Below are 26,450 nucleotides of genomic sequence, written 5' to 3'. Positions count from 1 at the left end.
GCTTATCTTGCGTCTTTGCTTACGTTTTTAACTCTTTCTCTCCGTAATTATTTACCACATTCTGGTGGACTCAACGTTGGTATCGTCTGATAGGAGAGAAAGAGTTAAGTGAATAGACCTCTCTTTAAATATATAATGCTCTTAACCTTGCGTAGTTACGACCAGGATGATGTACTCTGGGCAGTCGTTTGGTGGTTTCGAAGGTCTCGGGTTCAAATCCTGCCGCTGCCAACCCTGTCACCCTGCAGGAGGTTTGGGCTAGGATGTCATTATGTTCAGAATATGAAGGAACACCGGAAACGTGTCAATGAAATGCTTTTGATTGGTGGAAATAAATAATTAGGGAGATATAAAGAAAAAAACAAAAGATACAGGAAATAAGAGAAAGAGAGAGGGAGAGAGACGGAGAAAAACGAGATAGAGAGTGAGAGAGAGATGGGAGAAACACGACAGAGAGAGAGAGAGAAAGAAAAAACACGAGAGAGAGAGAGAGAGAGGATGGGAGGAAATGAGACGAGAGAGACAGGGAGAGGCGAGAGGAATGATAGAGAACAGAGGGAGAGAGACAGATGAGAAAGAGACAGGAGAGAGAGAGAGAGAGAGGCATGAGAGATCGTCGAGAAAGAGACGAGCTGGAGAGAAAGAGAGAGATAAAAAGAGCTTGCCAGTGTTTATTAAACGTTAAGCCACCTACTTCAACTTTTCCTGGTTAAGATTGTAAACTCTTATATACATAATATTGAGATAAAGGTCTACTAAGGATCTGAATGCTGAAAACTAGGAAACAAAAAATTAAATTGTTATTTTTTAACACAATACATTTTTTATTAAGCAAGCGACTTTTTGTAAAAGCGATTACTTTACGCTCAATAACTAATGAAATGATTTTTGAAAAGATGGGTGGGGAACATTTTTAAATCCGCACAAGTCTCTTCCCCCCGAAAGAAATGTCTGTCACTCGCATGAATACATCTACTCAGGGTATATAAAATTCTAGTTTAGTGATACAGATCCAGACATGATAACATTAGAAGACAGTAGTCAAGACCAGAAAACTGGATCTAGAGATATTTATGGTTTAGAAGATCCAAGTTTGGTGATAGGCCTATAGATCCAGACAGTAGTATAGACTGGAAAAATTGGATCTAGAGGCATGGTATAGAAGATCCAAGTTTGGTGATAGGCCTATAGATCCAGACGGTTCTAAAAATGCTCCTGAACGTCTGATTATGTATCTCTTTAACGAATACATGCGGGAATACCCGCTGACGTATGTGTGTTCAATGTATAGATTGTCTAAACTCTAGATCCAATTTTTCCAGTCTACATGCGGGAATACCCGCTGACGTTTGTGTGTTCAATGTATAGATTGTCTAAACTCTAGATCCAATTTTTCCAGTCTACATGCGGGAATACCCGCTGACGTTTGTGTGTTCAATGTATAGATTGTCTAGACCTCCAGACCAAAATTTGTTCTAATATTCTTATATACTTTTAAAAAAATCTTAACGATCAAACCAAAAATGTCACTGTTGATCCAGTTATCGAGGTTTTTGCCCGAAGACTTACACAAACTGCCGAATTTCTAAGAAAATTGTTAGAGCCGTCTTCGAGCTTCGTGCCCTCCCAAGAGGTACTACAATAGGGAACGGGACGTTCTCGGACTTTAAGGACATCTGATTCAGGTTCCATGAAGAGTTTGCAAGCTGAAAAGAGGACTAGTTAAAAAAATAAGCTTCCTACATCGAGCTACGCACCAACGGAGGAGCACAATGTCTATTCAGCTTCCTTCATTTTACACCAAAGGAAATGTGACGGACACATTGCCACCTTCTAGGCCAGTGGTTCCCAAACTTTTAACCTATGCGTACCCATTCTAGAATGTTCGTAACGCTGAGTACCCTGCTTCGCCCCCCCCCCCAAAATAACTATCAAACTTTTTTTTTGTAGGCCTACATATACAAAATAATAATAATAACTCTATTACAATAAAAGTATTCAATTAGTGAGTTTATTTTTTGTTATGCTTCAGAGACACATCAGATGTATTCTTTAAAAAAATGGAAACATGGTTTTAAAATTGAAAAAGTGGGCGTGGTCGACGGAAGTTGTAATATCCCTATCCATTTCCGGATCGTCTTAAAATGTTAAATTGCAGCCATGACAGCAGCGTGATTGGGTTTCTAAAATCTAAATACTTAAAATATATCATAAAAAGGATTTAAAACTTATGATATTTTATTGTAATTTATAAACTAAATGGTAATTTTAAAAAAGAATCAGAAGAGTTCACAATGTGCAGCGCGTACCCTCTTCTAACTCTCCCAGTACCCCTGGGGTACGCGTACCCCACTTTGGGAAACACTGTCAGCTCGCCTCTTTCGTACACCTCGTTAACTACCCCACCCTCCCAGTGGCGTACCAAAATAGCGTCCCCCCTTGGTATACCCCCACCCCCTCATCTCCGATCCAGCAACATGTTGCCCCCCCCCACCCTTTCGCCATGCTCCACTACCTATCCCATAATGCCTTCCGACCAATTACTTAGGATGCATTACAAAGATGAGACTGTCTCTCTATAGCGACCACAAAGTCAACTTCCGGCATCATCTCTCGCGGCCATTTTATGATTAAACTGAGCGATTTAAATTTTTGCGGTTTATGTGTTTATTGAGTTATATCCATAAAACAATTTCATTCTAACTTGTTTCCTGTTCGACCATTGTTCACATTCCTGTTTGGGATTTTTGTTTTCTGAGATATTTTTTTTCTTATGTTAGTTATGTTTAGTTTTTTTTGTGGGTTTTTTTTATGTTAGTTATGTTTAGTTTTTTTTTTTTTTGTTTTTTTTATGTTAGTTATGTTTAGTTTTTTTGTGTTTTTTTTTTTTATAATTCAAAGTTGTTTTTTTACAATGCCTCTATTCAAATCATATCTTCATGGGACCAGCAGAAACCTGAATTCAGGAACCTGGACAGTTGATATCAAAAATGGCTCTAACGATTTTCCTAGAAATTTAACAGTTGATGTATGGAATTACTAGCTCGTTGGCCACACATATATATTGCCATTATAGAGAGAGATAATGCCAAGGTAACATAGGAAAGGAAAGTCCTTCAATAGATTCGTTGCAATTAACATTAGCAGATACAGTTTCTTACAAAAGGAATGCTCACGTCACATGACCTGCAAGTCACATGACCTACAAGTCACATGACCCACAAGTCACATGATACACAAGTCACATGACCTGCAAGTCACATGACCTACAAGTCACATGACCCACAAGTCACATGACCTGCAATTCACATGACCTACAAGTCACATGACCTACAAGTCACATGACCCGCAAGTCACATGACCCACAAGTCACATGACCCACAAGTCACATAACAAGTCACATGACCCGCAAGTCACATGACCCACAAGTCACATGACCTACAAGTCACATGACGTGTTGGGTGTCATGCGTCATGTCCCTCTAATGAAAGTAGAACCCATCTAAAACAAAGAGAATTGCGCCCTCCATTTCGACACTTGCCTCACGCACCCCCACCTTGGGGCGATTCCCCCTTCATCACCAAGCATCCCTATAATCTAATTAACCCGAATAAGGAACGCAAACAATAAACACTGGCATAGTGCTATAACACGCTAATGAACTATACCTCCCCTCCCCCTCTCCAAAATAAAAAAAGGAAGCCTCCCAGGTAATTAGATAATTAGCTTCGACCTCCTTCTCTACCACCACACATACACACACATCATTCTTTCCCCCTCCCCTCCCCACAAATCACAGGTCAAATTGAACAATAAAAAATATGACAGTAACTGCGCAGTTCTTTCCCTAATGTAAAATAACATAAAGATATAGTTTTGTCTTCAATGTGTTTTAAAACTACATTTAGTCTCTCATCACGTGTTTAAACGTGTCCAAAAAAAAATGGATGCTTATGTATGATATCAGTGTTACCTTCACCTATCCCTTAGTCTGTTGGGGCACCACACAAGATCTGTGGACCGTCCTTTTCCATTCCTCTCTCTGTCTTTTGCTTTGGACAGAATCTCCCGCAGGCCCGTCCATTCTTTTATATTGTCTTCATCACTTTCTTTGTCTGCTTCTTCTTCCTCTTCCTGGTACTGTTCCCTGAAGGAAGGTCTCTGCTAGCTCTGAGGACCTGTGATAAGGCCATGGAGTTTTAGTTTGCGTTTTTTGACAGTCGATAAGGACACCGTGGGGTCCAATCACTGATCCTGTATCTTCATCATCATCATCATCAAACTCCATTTGAGTGAGGGCTTGAGAGGCTTAAATCCTCTCTTGCAAAAGCCCTGGACAGAAACCCTGCTGTCTTGCGTAGTGCGTACACGTCACCATACAGGTTTAGAATTTTTGGTTTCCCAGACCTGTCGATGCTGAGATCAGCAAGTCTGGGGCAGTCAAACAGAATATGAGGCACGGTTTCCTCTTCTTCCCCGCACCGTGGGGGGTCCAATCGCTGTACTGATCCTGCCTCTAAACTCTTCGTCTGTGCATAGCAGGTAACGAGAAGATTAGCCAAACACGAGGAAAATCTTACGACGTTTTTGCCCATTACAAAAGAACACGCGTTAAGAATCTCCATTTCACTTGGTCTGACCTGTATTGATCCATGGGAGGAAAAGTACGCCATAGTCGATAAAGGCATTGAATACAGTGGTTATGATAATAATAATAATCTGTATTATCCATAAGGAAATGTCTCTTACATTTTGTGCATTACACCAAACAAAACATTATAACTATAAAAAAGCAGATAGATAAAGTCATCGAATACAGTGATTAGCAAATAGATAAAGACATCAAATACTGGGGTTAGCAAATGTTTGTAAAATTTTTTACATGTTTCGGATGTTCCTTCAGAGTTGAAGATAATTACTTCCTAGTCCAAACCTCCAGCAGGACGACGGGGGATGGGAGCGGGCAGGGTTTGAACCCTGGACCATCGATAAATCTGAACGACAGTCCAGCGCGCAAACAATAGATAAAGTTATCGAATACAGTGATTAGAAAATAGATAAAGGCATCAAATACAGTTATTAGCAAATAGATAAAGGCATCAAATACAGTTATTAGCAAATAGATAAAGGCATCAAATACAGTGATTAGCAAATAGATAAAGGCATCAAATACAGTGATTACCTAAATAGACAAAGGCTTCGAATACAGTGGTCAGAAAATATATAAAGTATTATAAAGACATCGGCAAACAGTGGTCTGCACACAAACAAAGGCTTGAACATACAGTGGTCATCATACAGACAAAGGTATCGACATACAGTGGTCAGCATACAGACAAAGGTATCGACATACAGTGGTCAGCATACAGACAAAGGTATCGACATACAGTGGTCAGCATACAGACAAAGGTATCGACATACAGTGGTCAGCACACAGACAAAGGCTTGAACCTACAGTGGTCAGCATACAGACAAAGGTATCGACATACAGTGGCCAGCATACAGACAAAGGTATCGACATACAGTGGTCTGCATACAGACAAAGGCTTGAACCTACAGTGGTCAGCATACAGAAACATTAAACAGACAGATTTTTTTTTCTAAGAGTTTCAAACTTGACTCTGGAAAGGGAGCTAACTTCAAGAAACATAAACATCGAACATTGACAACAGTTGTCTTTTTTTTAATCCTGTCTAGTTCCCGCGAGTTCCTGGTAACGTAGTCAAGTCACGAGCTGTCTCGCGAGACAATAATTACACAGATCAGCAGACCAGGTTAAATGAGCTCCTCTGATCAAGGGACATAAGTGTAGAGTTGGGCCACACCAACGAATTACTCTCCCTTTCTCTTCTAATTCTGTAAGCATGACCTTGGTCAACTTTGCAAACCTTAAATGTCTTTTTTTCCCTGACGTCGACAATATACGCCCCGTGACACTGATCTAGGTCAAGGACTCTTGTTTCTTTTTTTTAAAAATGCGTACTTATTTAAGGACAGATTTTGGAAGTTTTGGATAAAGTGCTTCTGAAGCAACGTATAAACTGTTGCATGATATTAAATTAATTTGAAGGGCGAAATCAAAGTTATAGCACTGTAGTGAAGCTTATATCAATACATTCTCTCAGTCAGAGACAGAACTTTTGTTAGGCCAATATTAGAATATGCATCCTCTGTTTGGGATTCCTCAACTAAAAAAAAAGTATATTTTGTAAAACTTATACAAGCACGTAACCATAATTTCTTTCCAGAAAGTGGAATAGTGGCTGCTTAATAAATGTTCTTTTTTTTATCTATCAATTATCAATAATCAGCTAATTAGTTGATTGTCAGATAATGTTATATTTTCTAGACTTTCTATTTTTAGTACTTGGAAATTCCCGGTATTACGACCGCTGTGCTTATCATGTCAAGCGTGTGATAGTCATCAGACGACTCAACGATCATTGCTCCTGTGCTGCTCAACTCTTTAAGGTCATGTGACTAAATGGAAGCAAAATTTCTTACAAATTTTCTATTTTTGGAGACTTCATTGTGCAGACGTGATTAGAAAATTATAAAATTTTCGCGAGGATTGTTCAGACCGTAATCATCTTGCTTTAATATAAGAACTTTGAATAAACAATGTGGTGGATAAAATCTTAAAAGTTTTTTACCCCAGACCTAGTAAGATGACATCAGGCAGAGAAGGTGGTGCTGGATAGGGCACACTTTGCGCAGATCGCCAACTAACATCACCAGGCAGGCATTGAAGTAGAACCCAGAAGGAAGAGGAAGAGAGGGCGTCCTAAAAGAATCAGGCGACGAGAACTAGAGGCGGGCACCTTAAAATTTGGTTACATCTGGAACAAGATGGAGATGATGGCCCAGGACAGAGGACTAGGAAAATCTATTGTGGAGGGTCCTGGACAGTGGTCTATTGTTGGAGGCTAAGGTCATGGAACTACGAAAATATATTGTTGGCGTGGCGGTCAAGGACAGGGGATCATGGACATCTATTGTTGGAAGTCAAGGACAAAGGACCGTGGAGATCTATAGTTGATGGCTAATTCCCCTACCGGGTTCGAATCCTGGTGAAGACTGGGATTTTTAACTTCGGGATCTTTAGGGCGCCTCTGAGTCCACCCGGCTCTAATGGGTACCTGATATTAGTTGGGGAAAAGCAAAGGCGGTTGGTCGTTGTGCTGGCCACATGACACCCTCGTTAACCGTAGGCCGTAGAATCAGATGAACTTTTTAGCGACCCCGAAAGAGGAAAAGACGCTATTAGATTTGTGTGAAATGTCTGTCCGTCTGTTCGTCCGTCCGTCCGTCCCGTTTAGATCTCGTAAACTAGAAAAGTTAGTGAAAATCCGACATCATAATATTTTAGCCCATTGAAAGTTCTGATGCAACGGCTACGGTATTCTTTTCTTGGTCGTTGTGCTGGCCACCTGACACCCTCGTTAACCCTGGGCCATAGAAACAGATGACCTTTACATCATCTGCCCTATAGACCACAAGGTCTGAAAGGAGAACTTAACTCTCTGCCTCAAACTTTCTCTTTATTTTTCTCATTCTGTCTTAGGCCCTACCTAGACCGTAGCAAAACATCTTACACACACACACACGCACACATACACACACACACACACAAACATACACACACACATACATACACACACACATACACACACATACACGCACAGTACCGATGACATATTTTGATTATTCTCAACGACAAGAAATGAATATGTTTAGGTCCTATTCGATTCCCCCAAATAATGAATACCATAGGTCGACATGATTACCGCACTATAAGGATTATTTTGTTTCGGCTCCATATGTCCCCATTCATAATAGGAAATATTCCCCATTTGTAAACGAAGAGTACAGAGAAAATGATGACCATAGCCGTACTGGAAGCACGAGAGTTAGACAGCAGAGACTGGACCGCATGAGGAGGAGAACAGCGGAGGAGACAAAAAAAAGGAGGAGGTGGGGCGGGGGGGGGGGAGTAAGGAACGACTCGTAAAATGTTGTTAGTACACCCAATGTGTTTTGTAGTACGCGCGAGACGCCCCCCCCCCGTATTGATTGGTCCAGGGGAATTAGAGGTCAAAGGTCGAGCTTCGAGCGATAGTAAGTACTCTTTATGACAATGTTCGCACGTGTAAGTTCTGAATGGGGGGAGGGGGCTGGGGGGGGGGGGGGAAGGATGTTGCGCGTGACTGTGAATAGAGTAACTTAATATGTTCGGTAACTTTTTTGTATCGAGAGAACATTATTTAGAAAAAGGGGGGGGGGGGGAGTGGTGGGAACCCTGGCATACTATTAGAGAATATGGAATCAAACTATGGTACTTTTGGGGGTGTTACAAGCATTTCTGTGGGGGGGGGGGGTGCTATAAACTTTAGGTTTATTATATCTCTTAAGAAGGAAAAAAAATATCTTTGTAGCTTTACTCTTTTTTTGTTCTGGTTTTCTTATCTTATCTTATATAGAAGATGATTACGCCCTACGCATCTCATGTGTTAATCTAGTCATGCATGTTAATCAATGACTTAAACTCTGCATAAGTTTTCCTGGCTGATTCAGGCAACAAATTCCATTCTCTATTGGCACTAGGGAAGAAGGAGTAATTGTATGAATTTGTTCTTCAGTATGGAATAAAAAAAATAGTATTTCAAAAATGTTATTAGGTTATATTTTTCTATTTGTAAATTATGGTTTAGCGCTTTATGTTTAGTGCTTTATGTTTAGTGCTTTATGTTTAGCGCTTTATGTTCAGTGCTTTATGTTCAGTGCTTTATGTTTAGTGCTTTATGTTTAGCGCTTTATGTTTAGTGCTTTATGTTTAGTGCTTTATGTTTAGTGCTTTATGTTCAGTGCTTTATGTTCAGTGCTTTATGTTTAGTGCTTTATGTTTAGCGCTTTATGTTTAGTGCTTTATATTTAGCGCTTTATGTTTAGCGCTTTATGTTTAGTGCTTTATGTTTAGTGCTTTATGTTTAGCGCTTTATGTTTAGTGCTTTATGTTTAGTGCTTTATGTTTAGTGCTTTATGTTTAGTGCTTTATGTTTAGTGCTTTATGTATAATGGCTACTTTACTCTTACACTTTACTGTTTATTTTTGGCACAGAAAAAAAAGATGGGAGGGGCTGATGAGAGCACTACAAGTAGTATATTTCAGATTGCTTAGTGCCCTACTGTACCTAAATGTAGTGCATATTTACCCCAAGGCTGCTGTGTTTTTTTTAAATGTAAAAGGGGAGACCATGGGCGTTTACGCGTTGATTGTAGTTCAAAGCTATGAGGGAATTTTCATGTTTGTTAATTAGAGTGAGATACAGTTCTCGTACAGTTTAATTTTTAAGACCAGATTACTTACTTACTTGGACTTAGGTCCTCCCGCGCCGTTCGGCGCATTGGGCGGCAAGCTGTCTCCATAAAGATCTGTCACTGGCAATGTCTGAGGCCTCCTCCCACCTGGTGTCCACTGTTCTAAGGTTCTCCATGAAGGTGTGTCGCCAAGTAATACGAGGACGTCCCTGTTTGCGCTTTCCTCGTTTTGGCTTCCATGTTATCGCAACTCTTGGTGTGCGTAATTCATTTTGACGTCGAACATGTCCCGCAAACCTCATGCGACGCTCAGTCACAACCTCACTAAGTGTTCGACTCCCAGTTCGGCATAGGATTTCCTTGTTTGAGACCGATCTGTGTAACTGACTCCCAAAATCCGTCTCAGCCATCTCTGTTGAGCCACATTTAGTCTTTTCTCAATTTTGACAGATGACTTCCATGTCTCACATGCATATGTGACCAGATCACATTCTTTAAGAAATAAAATACGTAAAAGAAAAAAAAAACAAGAGCAAGCGATATGGGAAAAAACGAGGCGACGTGGTGGAACATAAAAAAAAACAAAACAAGAAAGTGAAAAGTTGAAAATTTTGGATAAACTGGGAAATGAATAGACACGTGACATAATGTTTAGAACGCTGTAATCTGGAGATCACTCTTGCCTACTAGGAGTTATTTTATGGCTACAAGAGTATGAGTTTAGAAATTTGATTTAGCAGGGCTAAAAAGTGCGAAAAAAAATTGTTTATGCTTTTTTTTTTTTTTAAATGGCTCCTCAATAGCACAAGGATATAAGGATGTCATTGTTAAGCCTTCCGTACCGGGGACCGGGGTTCGAATCCTGGTGAAGACTGGGAGTTTTAATTTCGGGATCTTCGGTCGCCTCTGAGTCCACCCAGCTCTAATGGGCCGTATTTTGGGAATTACTGCATTAACGATGGGTGGGCATCATTACTAGGGCCCTAACGTAAGGCCTTTAAAATCTTTGACTTTAATCAGCGAGGGACTCGTGTAGGAAATAGTCCTTGTCACAGACTCGAAACTTGTTCTAAAAGCTTAGTAAAGTTACGGAAAAAGTCCCTTCAAGACCACAAGGAAATGAGATCATCTTTGTTGTGTAGTTAAAATTATCTTGTGGTTAAATCCATAACAAATTATGACTGGTCATTTTCTTCATTACTACAGTGACATGCTTCCTAACTGTTTGGCCTTGGATACCATGTGTAAACATTACCACGCTGTCTTCCAGAGCGCTGACCATTCATTTCTCACACCAAGTCATCACTTAAAAGTCTTTGCAAAGCCATTGACCCAGGTTTCGCTGGCACAGATGACCGTTGTGACCTCGCACAATGTAGGGTCATGGCGATGCGGCGATTTCTGTACTGGGTGGCCTGTTTCCGCCCATACGTTTGATAGAAGCACAAAGTTTGATCACCCCGGTCTAAAGGAGTTTTGATGAAAGCCTGAAATATTCCTTTTTAAATGTTGATAGATTCATTATTGTAATGAAATAACAAATACGAGAAAACCACTGTATTGGCTTTATTCATCAAGATTAGGCTACAGTAAATAGGGAACGATTACAAGCACGTCACACATTGTGGAACTACTAAAAACACACGTGACCTTCTGACACGCAGAAAATAAACAACTCAGTAACACAACAATTATCTCTCGCTGTTCATCTCACTCTTCAAATTCAGATTACAATAAGTTATTCTTTGACAACATTCTCATTCATCACATCTCATTCTCTTCTCCCCCTTCTCACTTATACACTCTATTACTCTCTACTTCTCTTATCTTCTCTTTCGTCTTTTCTCAGATTCTTTCTCTCTTATGCGCCCATACTCTCTCTCTCTCTTTCTCTCTCTCTCTCTCTTCCACACTCCCTCTTTCTATGACATTGTCTCTTAATTTCTTCCAATTGTGTTTCTTCTTCTCTAATTCATTCTCTTTCTCTCTCTCTCTCTCTCTCTGTCTCTCTATCTCTCTCTCTTTGGTCTTTCACATATCACGTGATACACTTATGTCTACCCATTCCTCTTTCAAAGTTTAAAATTATATTGACAGTTCGTGATCATTCATTTATTCTCTTCCAATCTGTCCTTCCTCATTATCTCTCTCTCCCTATCCCTCTCTCTTTCTCTCTCTCTCTCCCTCTTTCTCATTTTCTCTCCATCTCCCATTCTACGTTAATTTGGCCATAATTACATTTGGTCTTATTTTCAATCCCAGATTTTTTTGTTGCAGTGTGCCAAATGAAGATTCGTTTAATAACCTTTTTGTTTCTCTGTTACTCAGTTACATTCACCCCCCCCCCCCCCTCCTTTTTCTCTCCAGCAATCCATCAACCTTCTAGCAGGAAAAACAAAACAAAACAAAAAGATGTAAAAAAAAAAAAAGAAAAAAAAAAAGGTGCATCACTCTTTCCCTCTCTTGGTGTTGTCTTCTTAGCAGACGACCAAGCTTCCCGGGCACTTCCTTTTCACTCGTCTTATCGCCATCTTGCAAAGATCCCATTCGCCGTGCAAACCGGAAATTGCGAGTCACGTGACCAATCTGTCAGCACATGGATACAGCTACGTGTATGTGTGTGTGTGTGTGCGCGCGCTTATGCTCTAGTCTTATATAATTTGTGTAAGTGTTTTGAATGTATATGCACAATGTTTCGGCTCTTATTATTGTATATAATAATATCAAGGTTTTAAAAGTAAAAAAAAAAAAAAAATTACAAAGAAGTTTGTGTTATACGAAAACTCAATGGCAGTCCTACGGGTTGGTTGTAGTCACACATTACGTTACAAACATATGATGGACTGTATCCACTGTATAGCACAAAAGTATCGAGTTAACAACGAGCACTTATTAAAAATTGTTTTGGTTTATGTTTGCGTACCAATTGTAGACAAGGGCATGTTTACCTAACTGTAACTATTTTAAAATCGAGAAGGTCTAATGCCTTAAACACAGTTTGCAAAACTGGTAGGAGGTAGTTTGCATATTTACATAACTACACTTTAACTCAAGTTGAATGCTAATGATGTAACAGTTTTATAGTTGCAATTAATGACGAAGTGTCTTTTGTTGGCTACATCAGTGTTTCCCAAACTGTGTTCCGCGAGGCTTATATAGGTGTTCCGCGAGGCTTATATAGGTGTTCCGCGAGGATTATATAGGTGTTCCGCGAGGCTTATATAGGTGTTCCGCGAGGATTATATAGGTGTTTGCGAGGATTATATAGGTGTTCCGCGAGGCTTATATAGGTGTTCCGAGAACTACTGGATATTTAACTAGTAGGCCACCACGTGAATTGATCTCTCTAAAAAAAAGATAAGAAAAGTGTTCCTCTAAATACTCAGAATGTAGGAAGTGTTCCGTAAAGGGAAAAGTTTGGAAAAGCTTGGGCTACATCAATGCGTTGTTGTTGGTTTTGTCCGACTCTCTCACAGATTAGTCTCTCTATCTCTCTATCTCTCTCTTCATTTGCCTCTTTCAATTCTTTTTCTTTATCTTTCAACTCCTCTATCTCTCTCTTTCTCTCTCTCTCTCTCTCTCTCTCTCTCTCTCTCTCTCTGACTAGTGCCTCTATCTTTTCTCTTTCTATTTTTTCGATAGCCCCCCCCCCCCTCTCTCTCTCTCTCTCTCTTGTCTTATCGCCCACACGTACTGAGCTATTCCCATGCATGCATCCATGGGCGTAGCCAGGGGGGGGTTCTTGGGGTTCAAACCCCCCCCGAAATGAAATCCCCCCCTTGGGGGGGGGGGGAGTCGGAATTTAGTGACTGATTTTTTGCTTTGATTTTGTTTATTTTAGGTGAGATTTTAATACTAAACCATCACGTGCCCTAGCACAACCAAAGGGGTTTTGAGTTTAAAACCCCCTACCAGGGGGGTTCGAGTTTAAAACCCCCTACCAGCGGGGTTCGAGTTTAAAAACCCCTACCAGGGGGGTTCGAGTTTAAAACGCCTACCAGAGCGGTTCGAGTTTAAAAACCCCTACTAGGGGTTTTGAGTTTAAACCCCCTACCTGGGGTTTTTGCAGTTAACTCCCCCTCTTCTATAAAACAAAACCAAAAAAAAATGCAAACGAAAATCCCCTAATTCCAAGAGCACAGTTAAGGAAGATTTTGATTTTAAAACCCCGTCTAAAATTTACGATAAACCCCCTCTTTAATATAAAAAAAAGCTAATTAGGCACTCAAAATGTTATGAGCGTAGCTAAATGGGTTTTGAGTCAGTTTTGAGTTTTGAAGGTAAAAAATACCTCTTTTTAATAATAAAAAAAAGCAAATTATACACTAAAAATGTTATGAGTGTAGTCTATGGGGTTTTGAGTTTAAACTCCCCTCCAGTGGAGTTTGAAGCTAAAAAGTACCTCTTCAATTTAAATAAAAGAAAATTACTCACTCTAAAATCTATGAGCGTAGTCAAAGGGGTTTTGAATTTAAACCCCCCGCCATCTTCAGTGTAAGAAAAAAAGCAAATTACGCACTCAAAATGCTATGAGTGTTGCCGAAATGGGTTTTGAGTTTAAACCCCCATTCAGAGGGGTTTGGTGCTAAAATACATCTTCAATATAAAAAAAAAAGCAAATTACACACTAAAATTATTTGAGCGTAGCCAAGCCAATCGTTGGTTTTGAGTTTCTTCTACAGATGACTTTTTTTTTAAAGTTTAAAACCCCTCCAGATGGTTTTGAGTCTAAGATCCCCCTAGAGCATTTGAGGTGGAAAACCCCCAACAGAAGATTTTGACGATAAAACTTCTCTTTTCGATATAAAATCTAAAGCAAACTACAGTCACTTAATTCCAAGAGCGTATTCAAGAGCGGTTACTTATTTTTACCAGTGGCAGGGCTCCCTTAATAAACTGCATTGAATAGTCATCTGCCGAAATTGAAAAACACTAAATGTCGCTCAACAAAGATGGCTAATACAGATTTCAGGAGTCAGTTATAGAGATCGGATCTAAATCAAGGAAATCCTATGCCGAACTGGGAGTCGACCCCTTAGTAAGATTGTGAGAGAACGACGCATGAGGTTTGCGGGACATATTCTCCGACAAAATGAATTACGCATAAGAAGAGTTGCAATGATATGCTAGTACAACTTGACGCCACTCATTCATGGAGGTCCTCATGGTAGGTGGTAAGAGGCTTCAGACATTACCAGTGACAGATTTTTATGGAAACTGCTTGACGTCAAATGCTCCGAACGGCGTGGGAGGGTCTAAGTCAGTAAGAATAGCACATTAGGTTTTCGAAATAAAACTTTTTAATAGCATTAAAATGGACTGTAGATACCTCAGAATATGCATTTTGTTGGCTTTCAATACCAGAAATAGTGCTTGGCGGCGGGGCTTCGCCCCGCGCTGGGGAGCTCCTGGCGCTCCCCCAGAACCCCTTGCTAGTAATGGCGGGGAGTCCACAATTTTATGGAAACAGCTTGATGGCAAATGCGCCGAACGACGAGGTTTTTGAAATAGAACTTTTTAATAGCAGGAAAATGCACTGTAGATACCTCAGAATATGCATTTTGTTGGTTTTCAATATCAGAAATAGTGCTTGGCGGCGGGGCTTCGCCCCGCGCTGGTGGAGCTCCTAGCGCTCCCCCAGACCCCTTTGCTAGTAATGTCGGGGAATCTACAATTTTTTCATGGAAGAACCTATTCTAGGGCACAATAAACGTCTTCCGAAAGAATGAAGGGTCAGAATGTAATAAAGATTATGTACACACACACACACATAAATACATATAATTTTTTCCCCGGGGGGGGGGGGGGGTCGGGGGGGGGGGGAGAAAAAAATTTACCCCCCCAAACCCCCCCCGAAAAAAAATCCTGGCTACGCCCATGCATGCATCTGTTGCTAGAACCTCATGACCAGTGTCCACTAATGGAAAACCATTGTCTCCATTTTGACAGCCAATTTCAACACTAAAAAAAAAAACCTTTAAAAAAAATAAATTCCCAGTTCATCTTCATTGACTATTTTTTTCTATTTCCACTGTTATCTCCCTTAGACACATTTCTCCCCCCGCCTCCCCGTACAAGTTACCTTCCCCTAATCAAAAATGATGTTGGATTCTAAAATTGTTAACACAATATTCACCGTATTATTACAGCTTACAAAAAGTGATGTAGCAGCAATGTTAACAAAAGGAGAGGGACAAGGAGGCCTCTTTAAGCTTTAACCCCTCTTTGAGCTTACTAGCCCCTCTTTAAGCTCATTAACCCCTCTTTGAGCTCACTAACCCCTGCTCTCATGTATACTAGCACTTGTGCTACGTTCTTCCAGCAATAACCTCTCCACAAAAAGAGACACAAGCAATAGTAAAATATAACTTTTTAAAAAACAAAGCTTATGTAAGGGAAAGAACCGCTAATTACAACAAATTTAAGTGTTTAGATCCCTTTCTGTTATAGACAACTAAAATTAACTAATTAGTATTAAAGGAATAATTAACTGGTTAACATTTGGATTGATTCGTTGATTTTGAAATAATTCTGTACAATTTCAACTCGGCAAGTGGGAGTATAAAAAAATACATACTGAACCGCAATAAAGAAATAAAAATACATACATTCTGAGTCGAACAAGTATGCGTTGGTCATGTCGAGATAGCTTATGGACCACGAAAGAAGTCACCCTAGAACCACGATGAACGAACTTTAGTCTCTACACCGGAGAGACCACAAAAAAGTTCACTATTTAAGTGATAGGCCTCTGAGTTTGAAAACCTCCAATGCACAACAAACCAAGACTAACTTTGTATACCAACAAGACTAACTTTGTATACCAACAAGACTAACTTTGTATACCAACAAGACTAACTTTGTATACCAACAAGACTAACTTTGTATACCAACAAGAGTAACTTTGTATACCAACAAGACTTACTTTGTATACCAACAAGACTAACTTTGTATACCAACAAGACTAACTTTGTATACTGTTAGACACCTTATTTATATAGGTTAGTTATTTAGCGACGCACCATAGTAGACGCATATTGAACGGGACTAGTGACGTTTGGGATATGTTGGGTTAGAGACCGGAAAATCAGTTAGCGTTAGAACACTCCAGGGTAACGACGTGTTTAGTGACAGAGACTTCTACTGTGGCCTTTTATCATAATAAATATATGTACAATTGTTCATCATCGTTTGACTACATCTCTTCACCTGTTACAATCGATGTGCCAGTTCTTGTTTGTGTTGTTGGTCAACTACACGTAATACACCCGAACAATTACACCCAAACGATTGCAGAGTAATTGGTTGACTTCAAGACAGCCTGAACTAGCAACATCACAGTGGCGACCCCCGACGCTCGAAGCCCGAACCTCGAAGCCCGACGAACATCGAACCGGACCTCGAAGCAGAACGTTTACTCAGGTGAGGGTCGTGCACTCGAAGATATAAGATTTCATCGGAGTACGGCTGAACACAACATCATCGCAGAGTGACTTTGTTCTAGACCTACATGTTCTTGATCGTACGTTCAACGAGCCGTTAACTCAGGGTGACCTTCGTCAGGACAGTAATCATCGTAACGTCTGGTCTACTTAACCAGTATATTATCAAAGCCTGATCTTCATATGCTGAATCGACCTACAACCAGAGAAACCGTTCATTCATAACGGGTGAGAGATCGTTAGTGAACCTGTTGGACATATTTTTTTCTTCGTCATAGGAGCCACATCGAGTATCAAGTTTTACCTCGTCAGTTTCGAGAGGACAGTTTGCCCGCTGTCAGAAATATTGTGAGTACTACAAGTTTAGTAGCTAACTAAATCGAAATCGCTCTGTCGTCTTACCCTTGGAGAGATTCTTGTGGAGCAGTTTGCTCATTGAACCGGTTGCTTGCCACGTTTATAACGGTCACTGTGTTTAACCTTTGGAAGGTTAGTGAAGTAATATTTAGCAGTACTGAACATTGATATATATAGTATTCGTCGGTCTAGACCATACCTAGACTTGTTAGCAGTGAAGTTGTGGAAACAGCTACATCCACTTAATTTCGTTGAAAACCGTTAATCGTCTAACGGAACGTCGTCGGAGGTGACCTTGGTCTCACCTAGTCTACATTGGACAGTTTGATCTAATGAAGCAGAGTACAACAGCAAACTTCGTCGTACTACCAGAGTAGCAGCAGAAGCAGTGAACTATTTTAGAGAACCGTTATTCGTCAGCCCAGATCAAGTCATCGTCAAGAAAGCCGTTATTCGTCAGCCCAGATCAAGTCATCGTCAAGAAAGCCGTTATTCGTCAGCCCAGATCAAGTCATCGTCAAGAAATTCGTTATTCGTCAGTCGTCCAGATCAAGTTGCCGTCAAGAGACTGTTATTTGTCAGTAGTCGTCTACACAAGTCAAGTCGTCGTCAGAAGAACCGTTAACCTATTCGTCAGTAACTGTGTACACAAAGTCGTCGGAACTACACATACGGTCATCAACAGTCGTCGAAGAAACTAGAACATTTTGCTGTGGCATATCAGGACATCTGTGGCATTACGTGGGATACTGGTAGCACCGGAGAACAGAGTCAGAACTGGAAGAGAGGCAGTGGAATTTGTTGTGATCTAGCATATTCGGGAGTCCGAACAAAGGGATCTTTCTTATCAAAAGCTAAGTGCCATTTTTCTTATTAGTATATGTTTAGATTACCCTTAGAAATAGATTTTGTCTAAATTTGGTACGTTAGCCTGAGTAAAATCAGGTGGTGCGCCTTAAAACCCGTCGGGGTAGAAGACGTAATTTAGATGAAAAGCTATATTATATATTTAGGATTGTAATTTGTTTTGTTTGTGTAAACGTCATATCCGTTGTTGCCTGGTTACTTCGTGACGTTATCATTGTGTGCCATATTGTCACATCCCAACCCATAGTGATAGTCTCATTTAATTATTTCATTTGTTTATATTATTTTAAATTATTTATTTTTATTAATTTAATTAGATCTGTATTTTTTTTTCACTTAATGATAGAAAGTGCGGGTAGGATTCTTTTACTGTGAATCAGACTAAAATAATTTTAGTTTGAGCGGTTAAAATCAAATATGATTTTGCCATGAGAATAATGCCGAAACTGGCTATGTAGTCAAACACTGTCGTCTGGCTAAATTTAGATCTGCAAATTGTTGTACATCTCTTTGGTACAATTAAATTATCTAGACTCGAATTTGAAATATTATTAATTAAAAGATGAATGAAGGTAGTACATTCTAGATATATATATCTTGTTGAAGATATATTTGATACTGTATACACATATTTATTTCGCATGGTTAAAGAGAACCATAATCTACTCTAGATCTAGACTCTGGACACTTGACAGTCTTTGAATTTACTCTAGACACTTCACTGTGACTTCAGTCATACCAGGTTTTAAAATTGATCATAGTTATTCAGACTAGATCTAAAAGTCATAGTGCTCTTGATAACTATAGATCTAAATAGTATTATTATACATACTATAATATACTAGATTTAAATTTGTGTGATACTAGACCTAATATACAGATTTGAATATAACCATAATAACTCAGACTAGATTTACACATTTACTAAATCTATAGATAGAGACATAACACTTAAAACGTATATAAAAGTTTGTAAAAACTTAAATATAAAATAAGTTTAAAGTATAGCCATAACCAAGATAGGCTAAGTAAAAATATATATAAAATATAAAACACAATGGCTACATCATCATATGTGGACCTTAAGGAGGTTAAGGAAACAGCTATGCAGGATGGAAAGGCCATGGAGTTAAAAGGAAAGGACTTAGCAGCTTATGTACAGCAAGTTGTGAGGGAAGAAACAGAACGTCAAAAACAAGAAATAGAAAGACAAGAAGAACGTCAAAGACAAGAAAGGATCAGAAAGGAAGAATATGAGAAGCAAAAAGAGGAACAAGAAAGGCAAGACAAAGAGAGAGAAAAAATTAGAGAGCATGAAGCTAAAATGGAGAAGATGAGATTGGATGCAGCACAAGCCAGAGCTCAAACTGAACAAGGAAATAACACAAATAACTCAAATAATTATACCACTCAAAGAGACAACCCTAATTCACAGACATGGCTAAAAAGAAAAATTCAAAGTTTTGATGAACAGAAGGATGACATTGGTGATTTTCTAAAAAGATATGAGGCAAAAATGTCTACATTTAATATGCCTGAAGAAGAGTGGTCTGAAATACTGATAGACTTTGTTCATGGTCAAGCTCTAACAATATGTCAAAATCATGACCATCATATTGATGATAGCTATCAGGTTTTAAAAAGAGAGTTATTGAATGCCTATGGTCATAATGCTACAACTTTTAGAAAGAAATACTTTGACAATATACCATCATTAGGAATAGAACCCCAAACTACCATTAATATGGAAAAGGATTTCTTCAATAAGTGGGTAAAATTAGAAAAAGTGACAAACTCGTATGAGGGATTAAAAAATTTTATTCTAGTGGACAACTTTGTAAATAAATGTGATCCTCAATTACAATCTTTTATTAGAGAAAGAAATCCAAAAACTATAGATGAAATAACAGAAATAATGAGAGTATACAAAAATGCATATCCAAATAAACCATTTTCTGATAGGGATAAAAGCAAAGTAGATTTAATAGGATACACCAAAGAAAATGTTGATAGAAGTAGAAATAGAAACAGATCAAATAGTGGAAATAGGAAATATAGTGAAATAACCTGTTTTAAATGTCAAGGAAAAGGTCATATAGCAGCTAACTGTAGAAGAGGGAATAGCAGGTCTGGAAGTAGAAATAGATACAATGAACAAAATAACAATAGATATAGGAGTAGAGACAGGAATGACAGGGGAAATTATAGAAATAGGAGTTACAGTAGGGAATACAAAAATAAAGGTACAGATAGGATATATTTCATGGAAGGAAATAGGAACAATTTTGCAGTGTACCCAGGGTTTGTAGATAGAATTCCGGTGGAATTAATCAGGGATTCAGGTTGTAACACTTTGGCAGTAAAAACTAAATTTGTCAAACCTCATTGGTATAAAGGGTTTACTAGGAAAGTAGAATTAGCAGATGGCACCGTAAGGGAATTTAAAGCCATAAGGGTATACATTGAAACCCCATTTTTCACTGGTTATTGTGATGGCATTGCAATACCAGAAATGAGATATGATATGTTAGTAGGAAACATAAAAGGAGTTAAAGAATGTTCAAGAAAAGAATTAGAAGACTGGCAAAACAAATACAAAAACATAAGACAAAATCATGAAAACATAGAAACACAAAATATAACAAGTATGATAATAACAAGATCAATGGATAAACAAAGTAAGAAACAGGAAAATACAATAAATGTAATAAGTAATGATAAAGAAAAAGAAACCAATAATGTAATACAAATAGAAAATACAGATGTTAAGGAAAGAGAGATAGAAAATGAAACACAAAATAGTCTGGAAACACAAATATCTCAAAGTGAAAAAGAAACAACACCCACATTTGCATTAGAACAAATGAATGACAATATTATTGGGAAAATTTATTCAAGAATAGCAGATAAAAACAATAATAATCCAATGGAGAAATTTTGCATAGAGAATAAAATATTATTTAGACAAACAAGTAAGGATAACAAGAAAATAAAACAACTTGTCTTACCACAGAAATATTGGAAAGATGTTTTAATCATGACACATGATAATAATTTAGCAGCACATAGGGGAGTAAAGAAATGTTATAAGAATTTGTCAAAACAAGTATTTTGGCCCAAAATGAAAGCAACAATCAACAAATACATAAACTCATGTGACATATGTCAAAAGAGATCTAACAAAAGCTTAGTGAATAAAGCACCTATTCAAGAAATGGATGAACCTACAGCACCATTTCAGAAAGTATCTATTGATTTAATAGGTCCTTTAATTCAAACTGAAAATAATAACAAATACATTCTAACAGTAATAGACATGTTTAGTAGATACCCAGAGGCAATCCCATTATCAAATACAAGTGCAGAGAATATCATTAATGCCATAACTCAAAAAGTAATTACAAGACATGGTATACCTAAAATTATATTGAGTGATCAGGGATCTCAGTTTAAGTCAGAACAATTTAAGAAATGGACTAAACAATACAATATACAACACATATACTCTTCGGTTTATCACCCGGAGAGTAACGGTTTATGTGAACGATATGGTGGTTCATTAAAAAGATCACTAACAAAGATAATTCAGAATAATCAGAACAAGTGGGATCATTACATTAACTATGTACTATTTGCTCATAGAAACAACATCCATGAAGCAACACAATTTTCACCATATGAAATAATACATGGAAGAAAACCTAGAGATGAATTAGATGTTTTCAAAGAAAATCTAATAGACAATGAGAATAAATTAAATAATGACAGTGAAACAACAATCACAACAGAATTGAAAGAAATATGGACTCAAGTATATAACAACAATAAGAAGTACAAACAAAGTGCTCATGAGAATTTAAATAAGAAAAGACAATTGAAAACACTAGAAGTAGGAAACAATGTATTAATATTAATAAATGACCTGAAAAATAAAATTGGTAAACAATGGAAAGGTCCATTTAAGGTTATAAAACAAATTAATGATGTGAATTATCAAATTGAAATAAATGGGAAAATTAAAACATATCACATAAATAATTTGAAACTGTATCATGATAGAGAAGATGAGTTGATACAAAACATTCAGGAGGAAATAGAAAATACATTTTCAGAAAGAGAAGAATGCTTGATGATAATAACAAATGAAAATCATAATGAAAATGATATTAAGGAAATACCTGTAATAGAAACAAAAGAGAATCAAACTTGGCAAAAGATTAATCTTAATAATTTAACTAAGGAAAAGTCAAAAGATATAACCAAAATAATACAGGAATACAAAGAAATTTTTTCCAGTATACCAGGAAAAACAAATATTATTAAACATGACATTAAAGTAACAGACCCAAAACCTATCAAGCTTAAGCCATATAGAATACCGCTACATTTACAAGACAAAGTAAAGAAAGAAATAGACAATTTACTAGAATCAGGTATAATTGAGCCATCAACATCTCCTTATGCTTCACCAATTGTGATAGCCAAAAAGAAGAATGGAGATATAAGGTTATGTATTGATTATAGGAAACTTAACAACATCACAGAATTTGACCCATATCCAATGCCAAATATAGAGGATATTTTACATAAATTAAATGGAGCAAAATTTTTTACTAAATTAGATTTAACTAAAGGTTATTGGCAAATACCTTTAACAGAAAATGCAAAACCTTACACAGCATTTGTAACACCATATGGTATTTTTCAATGGAATTATATGAGTTTTGGACTAGTAAATGCACCTGCCACATTTAATAGAATGATGAACATGATAATTGGAAACAAAGAAAATGTTATTTGCTATTTGGATGACATATGTATTTTTAATAATAGTTGGGAGGAACATTTGGTAGATGTAAAAGAAGTGTTCAAAATAATAAAAGAAAGTGGACTTACAATTCAAGCAGAAAAAGTAGAAATAGGATTGGAGGAAATAATTTTCTTAGGACATAAAATAAATAACAACATGATTAGCCCTATTGAAGATAACATAAAGAAAGTACTTAATATTGAAATACCTACAACAAAAAGACAAATTAAAAGCATATTGGGAATAGTAAATTATTACAGAAAGTTTATAAAGAACTTAGCAGAAATAGTGAATCCATTAAATGACTTACTTAAAAAAGGAAAACCTCAAAAAGTAGTTTGCAATGAGGAATGTGTGAAAGCTATTGACAGAATTAAAGATGTTTTTAGTCATGAATTAATATTAAGACTACCTGATAAAGACAAAATATTTTATGCCACAACTGATGCATCTGGTAATGCTATTGGTGGTTGTCTGATGCAGAACTATGATAACTTACATCCTATATTATATGTAAGTAGAAAATTGTCAGAGGCAGAGAAAAAATATAGTGTCATTGAAAGAGAAGCCTTAGCTGTAATATGGGTAATTACTAAGCTAGAGAGCTATTTAATAGGAAGGAAATTCATATTATTAACTGATCATAAACCTATTCAGTATATACAGCAAAAGAGCATGAAAAACAGTCGTGTTTATAGATGGTTCTTAGCACTACAGGAATATAAATTTGAAGTGAAAGCTATTAGTGGATCTGTGAATATTGTAGCTGATCTATTGTCTAGAATGACATTGAAGTGAAATAATTTTGTAAATAAACTATGATTATATTGATTATGTAATATATATTAATATATTGACACCATTTATATGTTATGGAAAAGGGAGATAAGTAAATTTGATGTTAAGCATTTAAAAGTAAGTATGGATATTTTTTTTTGTGTGAATCATTTCATATATCATTGACGAAAGTTAGTTCTATGGAAAAGGGTGAGTATAAAAGAAAAATGGACAAAAGCACATAAAAGGGTGGTAAGAAGAAAAAATTTATGGAATGTGTAAATAAAGTCTATAATTGTTTTTTTTGAAATATTGTATGTTATCAGATTACTGCCAGTGAAGAACATTTGAGATGTGTAGGACGTGCCCATAAAATGCCACATTTTCCTCCATGATGAACTGTGTACTAGTGAAGATGATTCTGGAATGTTATGAACTGTTATGAACATTGACATGAATATGAGGAACTGTCAAGATGAAGATGTCAAGATGAAGAGATCAAGATTTTATGTTTGTGGTCTTCCCCTTAGATTGAAAATGCCCTTGTAAGACTTGACAGTAGTGGAAAAATATTGACATATTTTTTTTTCAAGGGGGGGAGGAATCTGTTAGACACCTTATTTATATAGGTTAGTTATTTAGCGACGCACCATAGTAGACGCATATTGAACGGGACTAGTGACGTTTGGGATATGTTGGGTTAGAGACCGGAAAATCAGTTAGCGTTAGAACACTCCAGGGTAACGACGTGTTTAGTGACAGAGACTTCTACTGTGGCCTTTTATCATAATAAATATATGTACAATTGTTCATCATCGTTTGACTACATCTCTTCACCTGTTACAATCGATGTGCCAGTTCTTGTTTGTGTTGTTGGTCAACTACACGTAATACACCCGAACAATTACACCCAAACGATTGCAGAGTAATTGGTTGACTTCAAGACAGCCTGAACTAGCAACATCACAATACCAACAAGACTAACTTTGTATACCAACAAGAGTAACTTTGTATACCAACAAGACTAACTTTGTATACCAACAAGACTAACTTTGTATATCAACAAGATTAACTTTGTATACCAACAAGACTAACTTTGTATACCAACAAGACTAACTTTGTATATCAACAAGACTAACTTTGTATACCAACAAGAGTAACTTTGTATACCAACAAGAGTAACTTTGTATACCAACAAGACAAACTTTGTATACCAACAAGACTAACTTTGTATACCAACAAGACTAACTTTGTATACCAACAAGACTAACTTTGTATACCAACAAGAGTAACTTTGTATACCAACAAGACAAACTTTGTATACCAACAAGACTAACTTTGTATACCAACAAGACTAACTTTGTATGCCAACAAGACTAACTTTGTAGGCCTATACCAACAAGACTAACTTTGTATACCAACAAGACTAACTTTGTATACCAACAAGACTAACTTTGTATACCAACAAGACTAACTTTGTATACCAACAAGACTAACTTTGTATACCAACAAGACTAACTTTGTATACCAACAAGACTAACTTTGTATATCAACAAGATTAACTTTGTATACCAACAAGACTAACTTTGTATACCAACAAGACTTACTTTGTATACCAACAAGACTAACTTTGTATATCAACAAGACTAACTTTGTATACCAACAAGACTAACTTTGTATACCAACAAGATTAACTTTGTATATCAACAAGACTAACTTTGTATGCCAACAAGACTAACTTTGTATACCAACAAGACTAACTTTGTATACCAACAAGACTAACTTTGTATACCAACAAGACTAACTTTGTATACCAACAAGACTTCTTCTTCTTCTTCTCATTTTACATGTCGGGGGGTTCAGATCAGTAATCCTATATCTGAGATGAACTGCGCAGTGGTTTCCAGATCAGGCAATTCAGATCAGTAATCTTATATCTGAGATGAACTGCGCAGTGGTTTCCAGATCAGGCAATTCAGATCAGTAATCTTATATCTGAGATGAACTGCGCAGTGGTTTCCAGATCAGGCAATTCAGATCAGTAATCTTATATCTGAGATGAACTGCGCAGTGGTTTCCAAGATCAGGCAGTTCAGATCAGTAATCTTATATCTGAGATGAACTGCGCAGTGGTTTCCAGATCAGGCAATTCAGATCAGTAATCTTATATCTGAGATGAACTGCGCAGTGGTTTCCAAGATCAGGCAGTTCAGATCAGTAATCTTATATCTGAGATGAACCGCGCAGTGGTTTCCAGATCAGGCAATTCAGATCAGTAATCTTATATCTGAGATGAACTGCGCAGTGGTTTCCAGATCAGGCAGTTCAGATCAGTAATCCTATATCTGAGATAAACTCGCAGTGGTTTCCAGATCAGGCAATTCAGATCAGTAATCCTCTATCTGAGATGAACTCGCAGTGGTTTCCAGATCAGGCAGTTCAGATCAGTAATCCTATATATGAGATGAACTCGCAGTGGTTTCCAGATCAGGCAGTTCAGATCAGTAATCCTATATCTGAGATGAACCGCGCAGTGGTTTCCAGATCAGGCAGTTCAGATCAGTAATCCTATATCTGAGATGAACCGCACAGTGGTTTCCAGATCAGGCAGTTCAGATCAGTAATCCTATATCTGAGATGAACCGCGCAGTGGTTTCCAGATCAGGCAGTTCAGATCAGTAATCTTATATCTGAGATGAACCGCGCAGTGGTTTCCAGATCAGGCAGTTCAGATCAGTAATCTTATATCTGAGATGAACTGCACAGTGGTTTCCAGATCAGGCAGTTCAGATCAGTAATCTTATATCTGAGTTGAACCGCGCAGTGGTTTCCAGATCAGGCAGTTCAGATCAGTAATCCTAGATCTGAGATGAACCGCG

At 37.6% G+C, this 26,450-nt stretch overlaps 1 protein-coding gene and 1 long non-coding RNA gene across 4 annotated transcripts in view; both read left to right on the top strand.

Annotated features, from left to right (window-relative positions):
- Positions 1-26,450, top strand: part of LOC106054729 (uncharacterized) — a 155,079-nt gene that overhangs the window by 52,291 nt on the left and 76,338 nt on the right. The gene's annotated exons all lie outside the window — the stretch shown is intronic.
- LOC129922784 (uncharacterized) lies at positions 16,302-24,381 on the top strand. The gene is made up of 2 exons (XR_008774643.1): positions 16,302-18,556; positions 23,898-24,381. It is a non-coding gene; the product is annotated as an uncharacterized LOC129922784 (long non-coding RNA).

The sequence above is a fragment of the Biomphalaria glabrata genome, chromosome 14 (assembly GCF_947242115.1).
Source record: "Biomphalaria glabrata chromosome 14, xgBioGlab47.1, whole genome shotgun sequence".
Classification (NCBI taxonomy): domain Eukaryota; kingdom Metazoa; phylum Mollusca; class Gastropoda; family Planorbidae; genus Biomphalaria; species Biomphalaria glabrata.
Note: the sequence above shows the minus strand (reverse complement) of the source record. Positions and strands in the feature narration are given on the sequence as shown.